Genomic DNA, 20,171 nt, shown 5'->3' with positions numbered 1-20,171 from the left:
CTCCAGAGGGAAAACGTTGCTATGGCTGATGTCAGAAATATTACTGCTTGAGCTCTCTTCTAGGATTTGTATGGTTTCAGGTCTCACATTTAGGTCTTCAGTCTATTTTGAATTTACTTTTGTGTATGATGTAAAAAAGTAAATAGGTGATGGGGATTAAGGAGGGCACTTGTGACGAGCACTGGGTGATGGAATTGTTGAATCACTCTACTGTACACGGGAACACTAATATAACACTGTAGGTAACTATACTGGAATTAAAAAAAAACTAAAAAAGAAAGCCTCAGAATAAAAGCCACGGTGATTTTGTGCTATAATTAGAAGTTACAAGTGGTATCTCCTACATAGTCTGCACTCATGATAGTTTTATGAAACTGGTATGTTCATTTTGGATCACTCTTCCTTTGAAAAGAAGAGGAAGACACTTGAAAGTTCAGAAAAGAACAGGGATGGCTAAGGAGGTGGGCACCTGTATTCTTCATTGTATTTATGTTGGAACTGTTTGGGGAAAAATCATAAATCTGGTAGAGGCCATGTATCATTTGGTCTCATTACTTTAGTTTGCAGAGATGGAAACTAAGTCCTGAGAAGGGTACTTCACCCACACTGCAATGAAGTCCAGAACTTTTGAGCCCCCTACCCTTCATCCTGTGTAGTGTTTTTTTATTTTTTATGTTTTGGTTACTATCCTCAAATGTATGAAGGATTCCTCGACATGAAGCAGAACTCTATAGTAGAAAATATTACACCATCTACAAGCGGGAGAGGCAGCTTCTATTATCCACATATAGGCAGCCCCTGATGACAGAACTTCTCCTATGTGGGCCTCCCTCCCACCCACCAGATGCCCAGCTTCCAGCTACTTCCATCAAGGAGGTGGTCAGAGCCTCCTGAGATTACAGGTCACTATCCTTATCTAGCCAAATGCTCACTGCTTGTGTTCTACTTTAAATTTTTATTAAAAAATTTTAAAATTGTGATAGAATATACAAAAGGTAAAATTTACCATTTAGCCATTTTTAAGTGTAAAATTCAATGGCATTAAGTACATTCACATTGTTATGCACCCATTATTACCATCTCCAGAACTTCGTCATCATCCCAAACAGCAACTGTCCCCATTAAATATTAACTCGGGGCGCCTGGGTGGCTCAGTCGGTTAGGCGTCTAACTTCAGCTTATGATTTCATGGTTGGTGAGCCTGAGCCCTGCGTCGGGGCTCTGTGCTGACAGTGTGGAATCTGCTTGAGATTCTCTGATTCCTTGCTCTCTGCCCCTCCCCTGCTCACACTCTGTCTCTCTCTCTCAAATAAAAAAACATTTTAAAAAATTAAAAAATACGAACTCCTCCTTCCTCTCTCCCTCCAGCTCCAGTAACCTCTATTATCAGTCTATAAGAATTTGTCTATTCTAGGTGCCTCCTGTAGGTGGAATAATAAAATATTACTTAATGCTCATTTTTATGAGATTCTTGCTTATTTTAAAAAAATGTGCCTTTACTATGTGCTTAGCACTGTGGTAAGATATTGAAAATTAGTAATTTATGTGTTTCTTATTCAGTTATGTACTTCTCTTCCCTTCTGAACCCTTCCCTGAAGTCAGCCCTTATCATGAGGATTCAAAGAATGTCTATTCATTCAGATTATATTCAGAAGTCCATAGTAACAGATATGAAAAAAGTTAGAGAAGCAAATCTATCTTAGTTCTGTTATTTCCAGAGAAGGCAAAATACAACCCCCTTGGTGATTCCCATTCCAGGATCTTAACCTTAGTCATTTGTTCTCAGATTTTTCAAGACTCTCATAAAATTTCTTTGCCCCTGCTTTTGGGGGGGGGGTGGGGTGTGAGGCTTCATTCTAGTCTTTGAAGTTTAAACATCCAGATAAGACTGTTTTGATCTGTTTTTTTTTTTTTTTTTTTTTTGATAATATTGACAAGAAACCCCAAATGGCCTTGACAGGTGTCTTTCAGATCTCTTATCTTGGTTCAGTAATGCCCAACTTCATCCTGCTGCAATAAATCCATCATTATTATTTTAGCCTGATGTATCCAGACTTTTCCTTGGTTCAGAGGGTGGAGTAGCTCCAACTGAAAAGAAGTGAACTGTGGTGTGCAGGCGAAATGGTATCGTACCAGACTGGCAGTAGTGAGGGGGCCCTGGACTCACACAATGTCAGACAGGGAATTAGCACACATCCAAAAGCCCACTTTGGATGTCAGGACAATGACAAGATTTAAAAAATCTAAATGATCACCCCCCCAAAAATAGAAAGCGATTAGTAACCACCGCTGTTTTATTTTGTTTTTGTCCCTCTTTTTGGGAAACTGAGCAGCTAAGAGGCAGATTTTTAAATTTGTTTTTGTTTTGGTATTAAGGATGCAGAGTGTTGTAGGTGTTAGTACCATAAGGAATAAATTAAATGAAAAATAGAATGGTTACTAGTATTGCGGAGTTTTAGCACTGTTCAGATGATATTATCCTTGTAGACTATTTGTCTCTGCGCATAAGGAGTTATAGACAGTAAAAGCTGAGACGAAAAAATTACTGTTAGCCAGGATGAGCTGTTCTTCTATCTTATAAAATAAGCAATTGGAGATGGGCTTCCAGGTTTGTAGTATAGATCTCCCACCTGGCCTGGGTGAGGGAAAAAATTCTTAACATACAGACAGCCACAGGACAGAGAGAAGCAGGAACACACAAAAGGGAAAAGTATGAGTCTAGTGTTTGTTTTAAAACTTCCTGACTTGGGGCATGTGGGTGGCTCAGTCGGCTAAGCATCGGACTTCAGTTCAGGTCATGATCTCATGGTTCTTGAATTTGAGCCCTATTTGGGGCTCACTGCTGTCAGCATGGAGCCCGTTTCAGATCTTCTGTCTCCCTTTGCCTGCCCCTCTCCTCCTCTCTCTCTCAGAAATAAGTGAACATTTAAAAAAAATTTAAATTTCCTGACTCGACAAGGGCTGGAGCAGAGGTCTTTCTTCCGATGAGATACCTTGAATGTGCTCCCTAAAGTATTTGCTTTTGGGTGGGATACTTTTCTAATCAGCCATGGTCTACTTCAGCCTATATTTTTTGCTACCACCCCTTAGGTTTTTAACTTTTAACTTCCTGAAATGTAGCATACATGGAGAAAACTGTACACATCCTAAGTGTACAGCTTGACGGATTTCTGCAAACTGGACATGCCCATCCAACAGCAGCTCAATCAAGTGCTCTAGTGACGGCAACTTCAGTCGCTGCCCCCAATATGATAGATATTTGTGCCTATTTTTGAACTTTACGTAAATGGAATCATACTATATGCGCCTTTTTGTACCTGACTTCTTTTGCTCAGCTTTATATTTTGTGAAACTCATTCATATTGTGGCTCCTTTCCTTAATTTTTATGCTTCTTAATTTTTTCTTTCATTTCTCTTCAGATTAGCCATTGGCTTTTTTTTTTTTTTAATTTTTTTTCAACGTTTTTTATTTATTTTTGGGACAGAGAGAGACAGAGCATGAATGGGGGAGGGGCAGAGAGAGAGGGAGACACAGAATCGGAAACAGGCTCCAGGCCCTGAGCCATCAGCCCAGAGCCTGATGCGGGGCTCGAACTCACGGACTGCGAGATCATGACCTGGCTGAAGTCGGGGACTGTGCCACCCAGGCGCCCCGCCATTGGCTTTTATGTATCACCTCCTTGATTCGGTGTGGACAGCCATGACATGTACATAGAGTGACTCTCGTGGTGGCCTTTGATGGCTGAGGTTGTCCCTGCTTTTTCAGCTCTACATAGTTGTCTGGATGTAACTGTGTTCCAAGCAGCCTAAGGGCTGAATATCTCTAACTCATTAACCTATGCCTGTTAGCTTATAGTTTCTACTACTTGTAGCCTCTTTGAGGTTTCAACCGAACACTGATCCTGGGGAAGCAAGGAACCAGGTGTTCCCAGATCAGAGGTGACCGCAGTAGAAAATAGCCATCCCTGATATCTGTAAGCGTGCTTGAGATCAAATGCTTACCCTGCACATTGACCTTCACCACTTCCCCGTGCCTCCCCCTTAAAAAGTTCCTGCTTGGTCTGGGACTTTGGAGATGGTCTTCAGACATTAGTCGGCCATCTTCCCAGGTTGCCAGCTTCCTGAATAAAGCAACATTTCCTTTCTAACCAATACTTGTTTCTGTTGGTTTTCTAGTGAAGAGCAGCTGAGCTTGGGTTTCAATAACAGGAAGAACTGAGAGCTAAGAAGAGAGGAGGTCAGGGTCAGTGCACTCTGCCCCTGCAATATCTTTTCTTTTAACACTCTCTTCCTGTCTCCAAACCATTCCAGCCCAGTCCCCCAGTTAGCAGGAGAGTAGTAGGTTCCCATTACACCAGCTGGGGTAGATTCCACAGCAATGCTTTTCCACACAGGACTCACTTTCCTCTCCAATTCGGGAGGGAGCAGTGGAGGGACATGGTATGGGAACAGAGTATCAGCTTTGATAAAGGGATGGTTTGGTTGGCTGGTAATTTGTTCACGATTTTTTCCCCTCTTCTAGCGAGCTTGTCCATGAGAAATGAAATAATACTTTATAAAATAGGTAAATGACTTTTTTCGAGGGAGATTTAAACTGCATTAGAACATAGCTTAGATGAAACAACACAAAGGTTTTGATCCATTCAAGTTTGGGCATTTGATTTTATAAAGAATTTTTCCGGGTCCCTTTGCAGCATAACATTTATAATAGTAGCTCTGTAATTCTGTAGATCATCTTTTTACTAACTACTAGTCAAATTCATTCATCTTCATGTGCTATACAGAGATAAAGTAAATGGCTGTCTGAATTTGTCAACTTCAAATGCTAATGAAGTATCAAGAAAATCAATAGGATGTATCACCACTCTTGCAACTTATTCTTTTGGCCTCAAAGGCAGGGAATATTCCTTGGAAAGAAGTCAACTCAGATTTTGAAGTTACAGCTCAGGTGGTCCTTTAGACCCTCCCTCCCCAACTCTAGACTCTAAAATGCAACTGTCCACTTGACATTTCCACTTGCTTGTCTAATAAACATCGACCAAAAGTGAATTCCTGATGGTGTCTCCTAAATCAACTCCACCTGAGCCCTTTTCATCTTGGTTAATGGCCAACCCTAACCGTCCGATTACTCAGGCCAAGACCCTCAGGGTCACCCTTGCCTCCTCTCTGTCTCACACCCTCCATCCCCTCTGTCAGCAAATCCGGGATCTGACCAGTTCTCACCACCTCCACTGCTACCACCTTGGTCTGAGCCACTATCATTTTTCTCCTGTCTTGCTTCAGGAGCTTCTTAACTTGGCTTTCTTTCTGCCTTTGCACCCCATTTCAGTCTATTCTTAACAAAGTAGTCAGAGGGATCCTTTTTTAAGTAAGATCGTGTCATTCTTTCCTCAGACCCTCCGGTGGCTCCCTATTTCGCCCACAGGGGGAACGTTTGGTCTCCTCCAGCACACCCCTCAAAGTGGCACACCCTAGACACACCCTTCCAATCCACACCCTGTCAGCCATGCCCCCTTCGCCTCCATGCCCCTCCTCTTCCATGGTCACCCCCTCCACGCATCACCCTCCTCACTCCTGGTCACCCCACTGCAGCCACACCAGCCTCTGGGCTGAGCCTCAAACTCTCTTGTCTTTACTTCTGCATTCGGGCATTCGACGGGGGGTTCCCTCTGCATGGATCACTCCAGACAGATTTCCAACTTCTTTACACCTTGCCCAAAGGTCACTTTCTCAATAATCATCCTAGCTAACATGGGAAAACACTTGCCACCCCACACATATCTCACCCCAGCCGGTCTTGCATATGGATATGCACAGGAATGTTTCTAGCTGGGAAGAAGCTGGGGGAAGCTCTCAGAACTCTCGCGAGAGCCGGCGCACAACACCCTGGCTCCTTTCTGCCCCGCACGCGGGCGTGTAGGCCGCGTGGTGCTTGCAGTTAGTGTCCGGACGGGAACAGGCAGCGGGAGTCCGCAGAGCTCTCTGGCTGCCTTCCTCAAAGCGTCCAGGAAGCCGAAAGCCCCTGAGCGGGTGGACACCGTGGAGCCAGGCCGGGCGTAAAGCGCGGCTCCCTGCCGTGAGAACTGCTTCTGCGCGTGAGCTGCGTGCCCAGCGGGCACCTGTTCCTCCGGGGGGCGCTGGCGTCGGCTCGGTGACCGGGGCCTGGGTGGGGGGAGGACGACAGCGACAGGGCGTCATGCCCAGCCACGTCAGCCCAGGGTCAAGCCCTGGAGGGTCTGGAGTCAGCCCAGGGTCAAGCCCTGGAGGGTCTGGAGTCAGCCCAGGGTCAAGCCCTGGAGGGTCTGGACGTGGCGGAAAAGGAACACACCACGATGGGGGCCGCAGACTGACGGCTGAGGGACAGAGAGGGCCGGACGGGATCGCCAGACAGGTAAGGGGTGCCTTAGAACACGTGACGCCCGGTTAGTAGATTGCCTCGTGGGGGGGCGGGGAGAGAACAGCTGGGATCGAGTAGACACAAATTTTTGCCTGCTGTGGCCACGCCTACCATCCAGAAGGATTCTGCCAATTCACATGGTCACCACCAGTGTGTTAATTCTTGACTCCAAACCCTTGAAAACACTTGGCGTTATCATCAAAAAAATTCGGCGCAGTCCCATAGGCAAAGGCTTATATATTATTGTTTGAGTTTGTACGTCTTTAATTACTATTGAGGATGAACATCTTTTTACATCTTTATTGGTCATTTGGGATTTTTACTTCTACGAATTATCCTTTACCTATTTTTTGTTGTCCGATTATAAAAGGTCTTTTTGAATTAACCGTTTCTTAGTCTTAAACATTGCACCCGGTTTACTTTTTATCTTTTGTGTGTGTGTGTGGTGTTTTGCTGGTCAGGAAAGCTTTAAGTGCTTAGATAGTCCACTGTGTCAGCGTTTTCTTTTATGGGATATATATTTTGTTGTCTGGCTCAGCCCTCCTCATATGAATGCTTATCCATAGTTTCTTCTAAGTTTTCTGTGATCTTATCATTTCACTGAAATGTTTCCGAAATCGGGAGAGTATTCAGGCTTAATATGTGTGGTGGCTTGCAAAACTGGCTACGGTCCCCCATCCTTCCCAGTAGGCTCCCCTCTCTGCCCTGTGGTATTGCAGTTCTGCCCAGGAGGCGGTGGTCTCCACCTAGTCGGTCTGGGCTGGCCTGGTGACTCCCTTTGACCAACAGAGTGGAGTGGAGGTGACCACGTGTCTGTTCCAAGACTAGACGTCGTAAGGGACCTTTCATGCTTCTGCTCTTGCTCTGTCAGCTGCCCTGTGAATCAGCTTGCTGGGCGAGGAGACGCATGAGGCCTTTTGCTTTTCCATCACTCAAGCTGACAGCAAGCTAACCTGAGAGGTGCGAACGAGGTTATCTTAGATCAGCTGGTCCCTACCTAAGGTATCGGCTGATCGGTAGCTGACAGCCGCAGACGCATGAACGAGCCCAGCCAAGGCCAGAAGAAGAGATGCTCCTCTGAGCCACCCACAGAAAAGTGAACTAGTTACATGGTTGTTTTAATTAAATAATCTTTTTTTTTTTATTTTTTTTCAACGTTTATTTATTTTTGGGACAGAGAGAGACAGAGCATGAACGGGGGAGGGGCAGAGAGAGAGGGAGACACAGAATCGGAAACAGGCTCCAGGCTCTGAGCCATCAGCCCAGAGCCCGACGCGGGGCTCGCACTCACGGACTGCGAGATCGTGACCTGGCTGAAGTCGGACGCTTAACCGACTGCGCCACCCAGGCGCCCCAATTAAATAATCTTTTAATGGTTTTTATTTATTTTTGAGAGAGAGAGAGAGAGAGAGAGACAGAGAGCGAGCAGGGGAGGGGCAGAGACAGAGAGGGAGACACAGAATCCGAAGCAGGCTCCAGGCTCTGAGCTGTCAGCACAGAGCGCGACACAGGGCTCAAACTCATGAACTGTGAGATCATGACCTGAGCCAAAGTTGGATAACCGACTGAGCCTCCCAGGTGCCCCATATATTTTTAATTTTATGTTAAAAAGGCTACTTTGTTCATATTTTATAGTTGATTATTTTTGACATTTAGGAAAATTATTTACCCTGATGTTTTAATTTTGTAACTACTTTCCTGAACTCCAGTTATACTAAGAAAAATGTTTAAAGTTGCAACATATGAATCATGTTGCAAATAATGATTTTTTTTTCCCTCCTCTCCAATATTTTTTCTCTGTTTTGTTTTTTTAACCTTGTTTGGTTAGCCCTCACGGAATAATGTTAAAGAATACTGGTGACAGAGTCTCCCTCTCCTGAATCTTGCTTGTGTTGTTTTCTTTAAATAAGACAGTAACTCTTTGAGAGCACAGTCCACGTTTGGTTGTTTTATTCTTTTTCTCTTGATCCTTGGCACAGAGCCTTGCTTATATTTGACATTAAACACAGATTAGTAATGCAAGGTCAGATACTTATTGCTGACCTTTCCTGTTTCAGACATTGTATTGGGAAAGGGGTCTGTGTGTGTGTGTGTGTGTGTGTGTGTGTGTGTGTGTGAAGATTGTGGTTCTGCAGCTTCAGGCCCCCGTTCATCCATTTATATTGTATGGGCTTTGGTGTCAGTTAGAACCAGGGCCAGACCCTGGCTTTGTGTCTTATCAGTTGTGGGACTTCAGAAAATTTATTTTCCTTTTTTTTTATTTAAAAAATTTTTACATTTATTTATTTATTTTGACAGGGAGAGAGGGAGAGGGAGAGTGCAAACCAGGGAGGGGCAGAGAGAGAGAGGGAGAGAGAGAATCCCAAGCAGGCTCTGCACTGTCAACATGAGGCCGCATGCAGGACTCGAACTCACCAACTGTGAGATCATGACCTGAGCTGAGATCAAGAGTTGGATGCTTAACTGACTGAGCCACCCAGGCGCCCCTATGGCACCTTTCTCAATTTCAGTTTTATCCCTCTGAAAATCTGGAAGTTAACCATAATGCTGTCATAAGTTTGTTGGGAAGGGTGAAATAATGTGTAGAAAAGCACATTGAAGGAGTTCTAAGTAAATGAATGGATAGGAAATACAGGAAGAGCAGCCACGGTGGGTGAGGGGAAGTGTGGGCGCAGATTTGGACATGCTAAGTCGAAAGTACCTGTGGAACTCTAAATGGATTTATATGTCGGGCAGCTGAACATACAGATCTGGAACTTGGAGAGATTTAAATTCATGAATGTGCTACTTAGGCCCTTAATGTGTCAAGGCCAAGAAAATCACTCTTGCCATTACAAAAAGGGCAGTTTTGGGGGGCGTGTATGGGAGGCCATGCATATGAAGCTAAACTGAAGATGGAAAGCCAACACAATGGAGGCAGCTCAAAGGGGAGGGAGTTATCAGGGGGAGGTAAGTGCCGTGGAGTGGTCCAGGGAGCTGTGGATGACAAATGCATGGATGTCAGCATTTGGAAGGTCACTGGTGCCCTCTCAGGAGCAGCTCCATGGAGGGGTGGAGTGGAAGCCTGATTGCAGAGCAGGTGGGAGGTGAAACAGGAGAGAAGAGCTCTGCAGGGAGGGTAGAAGGAGGTGCAGGGCTGTCCACGGGCTTGGGGCTGGTTCATATTCATTGTTGGGGCTTAGATGTGTGTCTGGGAAAGTCGCCTGTGGGTGGCTACAGCACAAGCCGGTTTCTGTTAGGGCTTGAGCACCCCTTCGGCAGGCAGCTAACAGGGTGTAGCTGCCAGTGAGAGAGCGGATCTCCCCACTTCATGATGGAATGCAAGGGCACCGAGGATTCCAGGGAGTGCAGAGCGTCTCTGGCTTTTCAAGCCTCCCGAACGTCAGCACGGTGGGCCAGGCATTGGTCAGCAGCATATGCTGCAGTGCCTGGCAAACAGGATAGCACCCAGCAGCAGAATCACTGGTTCCGGGCACACCCGTGACCAGTGATGGCAGCCGTGGTGGGAAGGAACGACAGGCGCTTTCCAGAGGAGGCAGTTCCCAGTGGGTACGGCGGTGCCTTATGACACGAGAGGAGATGGTGGCTTCGTCTCCACAAGATAGCTGATTGGGCTCACCTATTAGTACATTTGAGGCAGTCCTAGGGGGGGTCTCAGGAAATACATAAGGACGGTTTGAGGGCTTGAGAGTCCTATGTGGCGGGTAAGTGTAGGAGCCTGCAAAATACGGGTCACGGGTAGTCCTGTGTTCCCTTGTGTACCCATGAGCTGGAGTGTTCCCAAGGCAGCGTGGGATGCCAGGTGAAGGAACTGTTCTTAAATAGGCCATAGGAGCCCTAGCAGAACAAGACAGTTTACTCCTGTTTCTGGGATTATGCGTGTATTCCATTTTAGTGAACACACACACACATTTCTGGGGTGAAATAATCTGGGAAACAGTGGGTTAAGTAATATTGAACGGGTGTTCATTTTATTTTATTATTTTTTTTAAATGTGAAATTTATTGTCAAACTGGTTTCCATACAACACCCAGTACTCATTCCAACAGTTGCCCTTCTCAATACCCATCACCCACCCCCATCAACCCTCAGTTTGTTCTCAGTTTTTTTTTTAAGTATATGAAATTTATTGTCAAATTGGTTTCCATACAACACCCAATGCTCATCCCAACAGGTGCCCTCCTCAATGCCCATCACCCACCCTCCCCTCCCTCGCACCCCCCATCAGCCCTCAGTTTGTTCTCAGTTTTTAAGAGTCTCTTATGCTTTGGTTCTCTCCCACTCTAACCTCTTTTTTTTTCCTTCCCCTCCCCCATTGGTTCCTGTTAAGTTTCTCAGGATCCACCTAAGAGTGAACACATATGGTAACTGTCTTTCTCTGTATGGCTTATTTCACTTAGCATCACACTCTCCAGTTCCATTCACGTTGCTACAAAGGGCCAGGTTTCATTCTTTCTCATTGCCACGTAGTACTCCATTGTGTATATAAACCACAATTTCTTTATCCATTCATCAGTTGATGGACATTTAGGCTCTTTCCATAATTTGGCTATTGTTGGAAGTGCTGCTGTAAACACTGGGGTACAAGTGCCCCTATGCATAAGCACTCCTGTATCCCTTGGGTAAATTCCTAGCAGTGCTACTGCTGGGTCATAGGGTAGGTCTATTTTTAATTTTTTGAGGAACCTCCACACTTTTCCAGAGCGGCTGCACCAGTTTTCATTCCCACCAACAGTGTAAGAGGGTTCGCGTTTCTCCACATCCTCGCCAGCATCTACAGTCTCCTGATTTGTTCATTTTGGCCACTCTGACTGGCGTGAGGTGATATCTGAATGTGGTTTTGATTTGTATTTCCCTGATGAGGAGCGACGTTGAGCATCTTTTCATGTGCCTGTTGGCCATCTGGATGTCTTCTTTAGAGAAGTGTCTATTCATGTTTTCTGCCCATTTCTTCACTGGATTCTTTGTTTTTCAGGTGTGGAGTTTGGTGAGCTCTTTATAGATTTTGGATACTAGCCCTTTGTCTGATATGTCATTTGCAAATATCTTTTCCCATTCTGTTGGTGGCCTTTTAGTTTTGTTGACTGTTTCCTTTGAAGTGCAGAAGCTTTTTATCTTCATGAGGCCCCAATAGTTCATTTTTGCTTTTAATTCCCTTGCCTTTGGGGATGTGTCAAGTATGAAATTGCTACAGCTGAGGTCAGAGAAGTCTTTTCCTGTTTTCTCCTCTAGGATTTTGATGGTTTCCTATCTCACATTCAGGTCCTTTATCCATTTTGAGTTTATTTTTGAGAATGGTGTGAGAAAGTGGTCTAGTTTCAACCTTCTGCATGTTGCTGTCCAGTTCTCCCAGCATCATTTGTTAAAGAGACTTTTTTCCATTGGATATTCTTTCCTGCTTTGTCGAAGATTAGTTGGCCATACTTTTGTGGGTCTAGTTCTGGGGTTTCTATTCTATTCCATTGGTCTATATGTCTGTTTTTGTGCCAATACCAGCTTTTGATGATTACAGCTTTGTAGTAGAGGCTAAAGTCTGGGATTGTGATGCCTCCCGCTTTGGTCGTCTTCTTCAAAATTACTTTGGCTATTCGGGGCCTTTTGTGGTTCCATATGAATTTTAGGATTGCTTGTTCTAGTTTCGAGAAGAATGCTGGTGCAATTTTGATTGGGATTGCATTGAATGTGTAGATTGCTTTGGGTAGTATTGGCATTTTGACAATATTTATTCTTCCAACCCATGAGCACAGAATGTTTTTCCATTTCTTTATATCTTCTTCAATTTCCTTCATAAGCGTTCTATAGTTTTCAGCATACAGATCTTTTACATCTTTGGTTAGATTTATTCCTAGGTATTTTATGCTTCTTGGTGCAATTGTGAATGGGATCAGTTTCTTTATTTGTCTTTCTGTTGCTTCATTATTAGTGTATAAGAATGCAATTGATTTCTGTACATTGATTTTGTATCCTGCAACTTTGCTGAATTCATGTATCAGTTCTAGCAGACTTTTGGTGGAGTCTATCGGATTTTCCATGTATAATATCATGTCGCCTGCAAAAAGTGTGTTCTCAGTTTTTAAGAGTCTCTTATGCTTTGGCTCTCTCCCTCTCTAACCTCTTTTTTTTTTTTTTTTTTATTCCCCTCCCCCATGGGCTTCTGTTAAGTTTCTCAGGATCCACATAAGAGTGAAAACATAGGTATCTTCCTAGCAGTGCTATTTCTGGGTCATAGGGTAGACCTATTTTTAATTTTTTGACGAACCTCCACACTGTTTTCCAGAGTGGCTGCACCAGTTTGCATTCCCACCAACAGTGCAAGAGGGTTCCCGTTTTTCCACATCCTCGCCGGCATCTGTAGTCTCCTGATTTGTTCATTTTAGCCACTCTGACTGGCATGAGGTGGTATCTGAGTTGAACGGGTATTCTTAATAGATTCTTTCATTCTGGGTCTCCAGTGTCCTGATCTATTCAAGTCATATTCGCTGAGCACCTATCAGGTGGACGAGGTATGCTGGTGAATACCACAGACATGGTCCCAGCAGGATAGAAGGGGAGACAATGCTAATATAGATTGCGAATCTCTAGGAGGAAGCGTATTCAGCATTCCCCATATTTACAGCATGAATCTCTTCTAGAGGAACACCGATTACTAGCTTTTGTGTTCTGTGGAATGCAGTTTGGGTGCACTGTGCTATATCAAAGGAAAAGAAATGGGGAGGAAAGCTGGACGGGTATGGTATGGCTATCTGGTCTCTAATAAAGGACATTAAATTAATAAATGAGAGACACAGAAACAATATATACTGTAGAAAGTGTTTATAAAGGAACAACAGATCTCAAATTGGGGTTAAATGACAGGAAGGAGACTTTGAATTGCCCCCATCCTCCAGAGCCCTGAGAAGGACCTCTGTACAAGAGCTGGGTTATTCCCATGTGGTTAAGGACTGAGGGCCCTATAATGCACAAAAGTCACACAGTGGAGGGTCTGGGTTCAAGGACTGAAAAATGACAACCAGGACTTGACTTAGGTGACTTTTACTTTGGTTTAATAGCACAGTACTTCTCTCTCTTTGTTTTTGTTTTGTTTCTGTTTTTGTTTTTGCTTGCATTACCTCTAAGTCATTTGGAAACTTTTATTGCCCCTCTTGCATTTATACTTGATATTTAAAAATTTTTTTATTATAATTTTAAATAGTCATAAATGATGCAGTTACCAGATTATTGCATATTATATATGTGCTTCAAATATATATTTTTTGAAACTGCAGATTTAAGTTAGCTATTCATGAAATATGCCCACCATGTAATTAATTGAAAAAAAAAGTCCTCGTCAATTCAAATAGCCAAATCAGACCTTCTTTCTGACAAAGGCTTTCTTTTTAAACTTTTTCAATTCCATTCAAATACATGCCTGTGACAGCCATCCCACTTCTGAATTCTCATCCTAAAGTAGAGGGAAAAGGGCAAGAAGAGAATACAAAGGCTGGAGACTGCCTTCAGCATGACCCTGGATGAGTAAGGCTTTGCCTCCACTGTTTCCTACCTAACTTGCTTTGCTTTGTCCTCACATGGTTCTGTTTCAGGGGAGATGCTTTCTCAAACTGTCTCTGGTTTCAGTGACCTGGAAGTGTTTCCAGTTTGGGACAGTGCTTCAGGATATGATTGGGGAAGGCTGTGTCTTTCCTTTGTGAGGAGGGAAAGGGGGGTTGTGAAAGAGGTAGTGACAGGAGGCCCTGTCCACATCAGAGAGCTGCTTAGCGTTGTCACTTTTAGGAAAAGACATGGAAATTGGGGATCTAGTGTCCATGCCTGTGTGTCCCCCAAAAGCCTTTCTGTGCCCCACTGACTCGTACTAGTTAAAAGACTTGTACCAGTTGAAAGATCACTACTGGGAGCGCCTGGGTGGCTCAGTTGGTTAAGTGTCTGACTCCTGGTTTTGGCTCAGGTCGTGATCTCACGATTTTTGAGTTCGAGCTCCATATCCAGCTTTGCACTGACAATGCAGATTCTTTTTCTCTTCCTCTCTCTGCCCCTCTCCTGCGAGTGCTCCCCTCCCCCGTCTCAAAATAAATAAATAACACTTAAAAAATAATAAACAGAAGACCACTACTGTACCAGTGGTCTCTCATCAGAAAGCAATGGAAAGAAGGTGCTCCGATTAAGCTCACAGTCAGTGCAGAGGTTGGGAGCCTCTGTTCCTCCTTAGGGAGGCACCCCTGAATCCAGATGTCTAGTTCACTGTCTTCCAGTCCGCTTGGTGGGGGAGGATAAAGCTGCAGCTGGAACCCATAGGTATTTGAGTCACTTCTGGCTTGGATTAGGAGGGAGGGGCCCCCCATTGGCCCCTGGGGATTATCCTGTCACAAATGGGGAACGTTTTTGTTGTGCCTGAGTTGCATTCTTCTCCTTCCCATTCTCTGTGTTATTGGGTCCCTCCTACTTCCCTCTGCTCCCAGGTTTCAGTGTATCAGACCCGTCTTCACCTACATGGTCCTCTCCTTGCTGAGCCCACCGGTCTCAAGGAGAGAAATGCTGGACCTCTGTCCCCAATCAGGGCAGTGGTTGCCACAAGCGATATAGTGCCCACATTCATAAAACCTCCGTGACCCTTTCTGCTGTAAAAGAGTGGACCTCTATCTAGATATTTTTCTAGCTTCCTGCAGTCCCTCTTGGAATACTTGCAGTGTTGACTTTTCTCCCCCAAGTTGTCGAGATTTTTGTTAATCTCCACTGCCAGAGTGGAAACTCCTTGAGAGCAGAGGTTTGTTTTTTTTTTTTCCTCCATATTCATTTTTGTTTCTTCTGCAGTACCAAGAATGGTGTATCACACACAGTAGGTGCTCAACAAATACTAGTTGAGTGAATGAAATTGGAGGTGACATAAAAGAAATAGATGAACTATGCCTCCATAAGACTCAGGCTGCAGCTATAAAATAAAATTAGCGTAGAGAAAAAATATGGACATCAGATTTACAACTGAGGTTTTTAATAGTTATAATGGATATTATTGGCTTATGCATTATTAATAGAGAAATTCATAGAACCTGAGCAGGTGGCTCTGTGTTTTTTAATTAGGTTTTTTGTTTTAATTACAGTATAGTTAACATACAGTGTTATATTAGTTTCAGGTGTACAATGCAGCGATTCAACAGTTTTGATGGCATTTTGTGGTTAGAATGTCAAGTCTGAAACCACAGGTCTGATGCTGGAGCCAGCCTGCCTCTGGACACCAGATGGCGCCCACACACCACCAGCGAAGGTTTTGCAGCTGGCATCAGTCTGGGGTTCGCGTTTACTGAGGGAGATCGCTGGCTCTACAGGAAATTCTCCAACAAATTGATTTCCTGAGGACTTCCGGGCCATTGCTCTAGTTTCCAAAGGAGGGTTTCATATACATGCATGCAAACCTGATTGTAAAGCACCCAGCTCAGCCTGTATTGAAGGCCAAATCCTATTTCTGTGAATGCAGTGACATTGTCTTTTCCCGTGTGGTCTTTGTACCTTTTAAACAGCTTCCTTACAGAGAAAGAAAAGACCAAAGGAAAAAGCGGAGAAAGCCAGAGAGAGAGGGTATTCTCAGGAAACACTGCTGACCTACAGAGAAACCCAGGACAGCAGTACTTTGGCAAATCACTTGCCCTGAGTGAGCAAGCCTGGGTTTCTTCATACATGGAATGAGGACACTTACCTCAGAGCTTTCAGATCTCTGGGGAGGCGAGTTTTCACTATGTCTTGTCACCTGTCATCTCCTTACTCTGCAAAACTGTTGTGCCGTAATCTCTCTCTCTCAGCTGTTTTCTCTCCTCTATTATTCCAGGGGCTTCCATTATCAGAGTGCAGGGATGAAGTGGTAAAAACAAAAACAAAAACAAACAAACAAACAAAACCAGGCTCTGTCACTTTCCACCTGAGCTAGTGTCCTCTTTGAGCCTCAGTTTACTCATCTGTAAAATGAGGTTAACAACACATATTTGAAAAAAGGTGGGGTTTTTTTGGTAAGAATCGAATAAAATAGTAATGGGGCTCCTGGGTGGTTCAGTCGGTTGAGTGTCCAGCTTTGGCTCAGGTCATGAGCTCATGGCTTATGGGTTTGAGCCCCGTATCGGGCTCTGTGCTGATAGCTCAAAGCCTGGAGCCTGCTTCGGATTCTGTCTCCCTCTCTCTGCCCCTCCCCGACTCGCACTCTGTCTCTCTCTCTTTCAAAATAAATAAACACGATAAAAATAAATAAATAAAAAGTTTCATCCTTAGCTTTGTGGAGGTTTTCTCCAATAAACAAGAATGCTTAAGTGAGATACAGTTTGTATGTTTGACTAAAACCTGTATAATCTTGGGGCGCCTGGGTGGCGCAGTCGGTTGAGCGTCCGACTTCCGCCAGGTCACGATCTCGCGGTCCGGGAGTTCGAGCCCCGCGTCAGGCTCTGGGCTGATGGCTCAGAGCCTGGAGCCTGTTTCCGATTCTGTGTCTCCCTCTCTCTCTGCCCCTCCCCCGTTCATGCTCTGTCTCTCTCTGTCCCAAAGATAAATAAACGTTGAAAAAAAAAATTAAAAAAAAAAAAAACCTGTATAATCTTGTAGGGAATACATTGTTTCTAGGTAATGCTGGTGTTAATCCCAGTGGAATTATCCACAACACCTACACTCCACCCATAAAACTCTGGACAGGTTTACACCTGCCAATTGCTGATTCTTGGGTGTGTTTCGCAAACCAATGATTAGCTCCAAAATTCTAATGCTTCTGTGAGTTCTCATTAAAGAATGATTCCAGGGGCGCCTGGGTGGCTCAGTCAGTTGGGCGTCCGACGTCGGCCCAGGTCATGATCTCATGGTTTGTGGGTTCAATCCTCGCATCGGGCTCTGTGCTGACCACTCAGAGCCTGGAGCCTGCTTTGAATTCTGTGTCTCCCTCTCTCTCTGCCCCTTCCCTACTCATACTCTGCCTCTCTCTGTCTCTCAAAAATAAATAAACATTGAAAAAAAATAAGAATGAGTTCAAAACTTCACGAAAGATGAGGTGACAGCATTGGGTACATTGTAGAAAATCAATCAGTGTTTTAGGAGTGGGAGATGAATTCTTTCATATTCCTTCTATATTCACCCCTCCTTTATAGGAGGTAAAATACATGTGTATCTCATGTGTTGATAGATTATGCAGGTAGTTGAAGAGCTGCCTGAACAGAATGATTTGAGGATAAGATCTCTGGTCAGAAATCTCTCATGAAGATCTGGAGTGTCACACTTTGCTTCTTCATTTCAGGTAAAATCTTTGCCTTGTAGCCTTTCTTTAACTACAAATATATTAATCCATCATGCTAGGTTAGGTTTCGGGAGGAGTGCAAAGGACACCACCCCCACTCCCGCCATCATTCATTCATTCATTCATTCATTCATCATTCTACAGCTATTTCCAGAGCACACTTTATATGCCAGATGCTGTGCTAGGCTCTGGGAGGAATCAAATAGCTAACATATTTTGAATGCTCACTATAAACAGACAGTGACCGTCCAACGTGCTTTTTATGTGTTAACTCATAGCCTTCTAGTCCCTGTTGATAAACCAGAAAGTGATGTCCAGAGGAGTTAGGCGAATTAGTTGAGATCGTCCCTCTAGGGGGTGGTAGTGACAGGATTCAAACTTGGGCAGTTTGGCTCTAGAACCTGAGCCCTGCCAGGGCCGCTGCCCTTGAGGAGCTCACAGCCTAGTTGTGGGGACAGAAATGTAGAGAGACAAACTACAGTCCAACAGGGCTGGGATCGAGGGGTAACCAAGAAGGACTTCTGTAACTGGCTGCTGGAGAAGCCGGGAAGCCATCACCAGACAGGACACACTGACCCTGGAGCCATAGCTTCGTCACAAACAACATGAACATGATACGGCACCTCCTTCCTTCCTCACTGACTTCTTTGCTTTGCTGTTTAGGTGTATCATGCCTCTGAGCTAACTTCAGTAATGCAATTTTAAACTATTTCTGAAGTAATATAAATGAGTAAATTACTGATGGAAACAATGAACAACATTTGGGTTTGTAAGATCTGGCAGGTGTGCCATACGTAAAGAATTTCACTGTATGTTCTTGCTTTTCTCTCTCAACTCCTTTTGTTCTCTGGGTTGGGCGTGGGGCCACTGCGAGAGTGGAGATTTCAAGACACTGGTAGCAATTCTATTTTGCTTAAGAGGACCATGTAGATCTCATTACAGCCACTAGAAACAACCTCAAGGGGAAAGTGGATGATAAATTTAGCCACACCATGAGATTTATCCATGAATCCTCTACTTGCTTATTGTTCCTCAAAATCTGTGTCTTTTGTCTCCTTTCTGTGAAGTTCAGTATCATTGCTTTTCCTGACTAAAGGGCACAGCTCATAGCCTGCCTCTTGAAGGAAGCTTTCCCAGGACCTCGCCACTGATTCCTCTCATGCCAGACTCCTGTGGTGCTTAGGGAATACCATCCATCTTACTATTAAGTAGGCATGGCTTTGAGTAGGTGATATTTTTGTTATGACTTCATATTTCATCTCTTTCCCTCAGATAGAAGCTTCTAGTTAGCTATATGTCTAGGGTAGGGCTTCCTTTTAAAGCCAAGGAAATCTTGAATGTGCACCTGTTAAGTTTCTCTCCTTTTAAGATCGTAAGCAAGTCAATTCTCCCAATTCTATTTTGCTTAAAAATTAGTTCATCTTGTGATTGCCTGCTTAACACTTTCGTATAAGCTTCATTTACATTGAGGTTATAAAAATTTATAAGTACCATCATGGTTGTTGCACCTTTTGAGAATATTTGCATCGTTTTGTTTCGATTTTTAAATTTTTAGTTTAAAAACTTTTTTAAAATCACAAAAATACATGTAACATGCAATTTACCATCTTAACCATTTGTATAACCTTTTAAAATCTCCAAGCTTTTGAGTAAATAATTTGAATGCATTTCTTTATTTTTATAAGTCTAACATTTATAAATGTATAGTGCTCCGTGTGTCATTCATCAAATGTATCCTGTTGGCACATATTTTGCTCAAATGGTAATCAACATTTTTGCTGTTTTACAGTGAAAACACATGAGGATACATTAGGACTATATTTACACAATACTTTCATTACACTTTAGTCTTTGTAATCCTGATTAACTCTGGATCATGAAAGGCTAAGTTCCCAGTTACGTACAACTGCACCACACTCATCACATTGTGCTTTTTACTTCCACCCTTCCCTAGGTTTCACGTTTATTGATATTCAGAACTAGGAGTGAATTGTTCCTGACATTACATTGAACACTGTGATTTAAAAATCTAAAACTAATAATATGAATACTCTTACTGCTAGTAGCTAACATTTGTTAAGTAAGTGCTTAACTGTATTACCAGGGGCTATTCTAAGTGATTTACATAGGTTGACTTATACGTGCAAAACATTAATTCTAGTCAATTCTATGGAGAGTAACCATCAGTAACGTCCCATGAGGTTAGACCTGCAGATGTTTCTTGTCCTCCCCTGAGTTTGTTCTTGGGATAATCAGGCACAAATATTAAAGCTCACCTGGACGTAGGTGAATAGAAAACTACACTAGATTGGAAGTCTCTTGAATTATTTATATCTGATGCCCCAAGTGTTACTTAGCACATAAATGTTTGAGAAATAAATTAATGAATATTATTAGCTATGAGCCCCAAAAATGTAGCGCTGTGATGGGCTTTGAAATGGCCGGGAAAACAGCTGTGCAGGGAGCTGAGTTTGCAGCTAGAACTTACCTGCTGTTGGGGAAGGAACTATTCCTGTCAAG

Source organism: Herpailurus yagouaroundi, unplaced genomic scaffold (assembly GCF_014898765.1).
Source record: "Herpailurus yagouaroundi ecotype Mexico unplaced genomic scaffold, PumYag 142, whole genome shotgun sequence".
In the NCBI taxonomy this organism is placed as follows: domain Eukaryota; kingdom Metazoa; phylum Chordata; class Mammalia; order Carnivora; family Felidae; genus Herpailurus; species Herpailurus yagouaroundi.
This window is presented reverse-complemented; position numbering follows the sequence as displayed.